This window comes from Pinus tabuliformis, chromosome 7 (assembly GCF_031772625.1).
Source record: "Pinus tabuliformis cultivar Carrire ecotype Pingquan chromosome 7, CPIR1, whole genome shotgun sequence".
In the NCBI taxonomy this organism is placed as follows: Eukaryota; Viridiplantae; Streptophyta; class Pinopsida; order Pinales; family Pinaceae; genus Pinus; species Pinus tabuliformis.
In genome coordinates, this window is record NC_142293.1 from 1118354111 (window position 1) to 1118358366 (window position 4256).

A 4256-nucleotide genomic window follows, 5' to 3' on the forward strand; every position below is an offset into this window, starting at 1 on the left:
ACGCGGGGTCCACAGACTACCACCGCAGGATTCGATCGCGGCTGGGGGGAGCGAAAGCCATCCGCCCCAGCCGCTAAGTCATGCACGTCGCGTGCATATAATCATTGCTTGCTTGCTTTCTATTAATTGTTTTTTAAGGGCTTTCTATTAATTGTTGTATTCTTTTTAATCACAATTTTTTTTCACCTTTTTTCCATTAATATATTTTATTAATCATAATATTTTTTTTTGATAGTTTAATTATTTCACTATTGCTTACCCTTTTTTCATAAAATTATGTTATCATTTACCAATAGAATATTAGCAATTTGATTCCCCCTCCACCAAGGTTGTGTTACTTCAATCATGCACTTAATATAACTAAGTTATATGATCACATTCACCCCCTAAGAGTTCTCTACTTTTTGCATAAGAGGTAGGTACTAAGTAACAACGTTGCATATTACACTTGTTTTATTAAAAAAGACTTAGAGTCTAATTTGTTTTTAGTTAGATTATGATCTTAAAATTAAACTACTACTACTACTATTTTTAATAAAAATGGTAAATATTTGTATTAAAAATAAGCAATAGCCAAGATAGATAGCTTAGTGATATATAAAGAATGTTGTCTCTTAACAAAAACCAACATTATTATCAAGCAATATGTGTCCAATACTGAAAAATTCCAATCAGCGATCACAAAGGATTTCAAAATGTTTTTGCTAGTGTGAACTCCACAAAAGACACCTAGAACTATTATTATTATACATAACATGAAATACCAATGAAAAACAGAGCTTCATCTTGGTTGATATTGGTGGGGATAGATTCTTGGTTGCCTAAGTCCTTGTCTTCAATCATTTGATGAATTGTTTCCACTTCCAAGGGTTCATTAGGGGTTAGTTTGTTGACATTCTCTGATTTGAAGAAGCTGAGTGAGAGATTTAACTTCAGTTATAGACAATATTTCTTAACAATGAGCATTCATCTTCTAGAACTTGAATTTGCCTCTTTAACTAAACAAAAGTGTCCATAACCACTACATTCTTAGATATGCATTGATGTTCATTCTCATGGACTTTAGTGCCCACCAAGAATATAAATGTCCCATCATTGTTGATAGAATACTCATGCCTACACAATACCCTGTGCATTACCTATATTCCCCTATAGTCCATGGCTAGAAACTTCCACAAATGCCCAAATAGAAGGTAAATACAAAGCACCCAAGGGAACAATACTATAGGATGAATTGAGCTTTCCCAATGAGCACATATAACGAACAATATTACAATTCCAACCTAAGAAGGAAAATACATGATAATGGTGATATGATACAACACACACAAGAGAATAAAGTGATCACGTGTAATTGGTCCAAATTTCCTTTATTAGAATCAAACATAACTCAATAGGTAGGATTTGAAACCTCCATCCACAAGAGACTACTTGGAAAAAGAAAAAGCCTAAGGCCCCTATTTCCAAGGCCAAAAGGGAAGGGATCCAAGTAGTCACTTGCATCCTAAACAAGGACAAGGAATAAATTCCAAACAAACACTAGCACAAGGAATAAAGTTGAGATAGAAACATTAGGAGTTGAGCCAAACTGATTGAAAAAACACCAAGGAACGCCAAGACAATTTGAAACTGGATGCTTGCCCAAGATTCGAGTTGAACCAATGCCAACCATTTCCAAGTCCCCTTGCCAAACAAAGCACATGTACTTTGAGCCATTATCCCACCTATCCTCTACATAAATTCCATGAACTTCAAATTTTTGGTTGAGCATAAAGACTAACAATTGCGAGGATGTCATAAGGGTGACACACTTTGCATCTTGCCTCCCTTTACATTGTTCTATGTTAATTGCCAAAACTGGCACCTGTCACCATGCATAAATGATTTTGGGTAAGAACCTAGGAATAGCTTGGACAATAATACCCCAAAATTTTCTTACACTTCTTTCACTTAATTTTGAGGCCTCATTTGCAAGGGTGTCTACTTGATAATTTAGAGCCCTTAAAACTTAGAAAAATGTGACATCTTTAAAATAAAGAATCTCCTTTTTTATTCGTGTGATGAGGCAAGGTAGCTTGCTAGCAAATGATATATTTTTCTTGTTTATAAGATTGATAATTAAACTTGAATTATCAACATAGATAAATGTCCTTACTCTTGTTGCACTTATAAATATTAATCTCAGAAAATAGCAAATACTTCAACATAATCGTTTATAGTTGTCCCTAAACCTTGCTCATAATACAATTCTTGATCCCTAAGGATCAAATATGATCCTCCACACTTATCATCCTTAAATAAGATCACTATTTTATGAGAGATTTTTCGGCGTAAATCACAAGAAATTTCATTTGTCGACGCGTTTCGAACCAACTAGTGTGGTTCATTGTCAGGACAAGTTGAAGAGTCAGATCTAGATTACAAGTTAAATAGTCAGAGCATAACATCTAACGGTAACTAACTAACGGCTATATTTGACTAGGAAACAACTACAATGACTAACTAAAGGCTATATTTGACTGGAAACGGCTAGTTGGACGGGATCCAAGAAAAAAGGGGGGAGATAACATATTTATTTATAGATTTATTTTTTATTTTTGAATAAACTTCTAGAATTTCTAAATATTTAGATGTACTTATATGTTAAATTGTTCAATTATTTTAATTATAAATTAATTATAGATTAATAAAGGGGGGGGTGCTAAGAGACAAAAGGTTACGGGGTGGGGCTAAAAGACAAAGGGCGGGGGGGGGGGGGGTACCTAAAAGACAAAAGGAAGTGGGGTGGGATAAAAGAAATATATATAAAGGAGTTAACTATTAAATAATTATTATAAATATACATATATATCTTATTATTGAAATAAATTTACGTACACGAATATATATTTAGATATATTTATATGTTAAGTTGCTCGATTACTATAATTATAAATTTATCAAAGACATAAGATTGATTTTAATATTAAAGTCATTCTTATCCTATTATTGCTTAAGTCATAATTAATAATAGCATAACCAAATGTTACTATATGAACAAAGGCAAAGGAGAGAAGGTTACGAGATAATAAGGGGAAAGAAACAAAAAAGAAAACTACAACCAGCTGTAAAAAGAGGGATGGGAGGAAGCAACAAGGAGGTCAGGGCTGGGACCCAGCAACTACTGATCTTCTAGCCATCCTCTCTATTGAGATTGCTTGGCCTTTTTTCAATTTCAAGGGCTTCATTAAATTTACGGTGATGGAACTGCGACACTCTAGCGATAACACTAGCTTCCTCAATACAAAAAGGATGATTGGTTTTCTCTGCATGTTCTGCTAAAGCGGACGACTTGGTTCTCCTATGTTTAAGGTCAGTTGCATGCTCACTAATTCTTTGATTATTGGAGCGACCAATTTCACCAATGTAGGGGTTCCATAGGAACAAGGAATAATATATACCCCCTTCATGTCCTTAGGGTCGATAGGATCCTTCACAGATCTGAGGGACTTACGAATGGTGTTAAGAGGTCCGAAAAATCTCTCATAAACTTGATATGGATCACAGAAGGCTCAATTCAACAATAAGATCACTATTATTATTATATGAAAAAAATTTCAAATATCTCAAATTAAATTATAATTCCACCTTTACTAAATAAAATATTAATTACAATAATAGACTTCTATTTCAAATTACAATAAGGGAGGCTGTGTAGCAGCTAGTCCCTACTCTAAGTGGGGGGTGGGGCTTGAGCTCGTTGTGGGTCCACGTCGTGCTTGCATGCAAGCCACGTCGCCACTTCAATACAGTTTTCATATCAGAATCCGCAACCGATGGCTGCGATCTCTATTTGTATGCACTATGACCGAAGGCCATCGTTGGATTGTCCAATCAGACGACCTGCTGGATGCCCTGACACCTGGATGGGTTCATTCGCTTTCCTTCGGGCACAAAGAATTCTCGGAGGCCTGGTTTGGCGTCTGATTCATCGAAGAAATCTCGAGGGCTTACAGCGAGGCAACCGCCACGAAAGCTTACCCTTCCTGCGAGCCCATACCCTGTGACCAGTTCTAGTGGCATTCGTTCCTGCCGTGGCCTTGGAAGGCCACGATGTTGGTAATCACGGCTGAACTAGACCTGCTCAACATCGAGACGCTCCTGGCTCTTCAGGGGCAGTGTGGAGGGGTTGAATTCAAATCGCAGGTCGAGAGTGTGCACGAATTGTTCGAGCCGTCGCCTGGTCTTGCGCAACGCTTCGGCATCGGCTTCGGCGC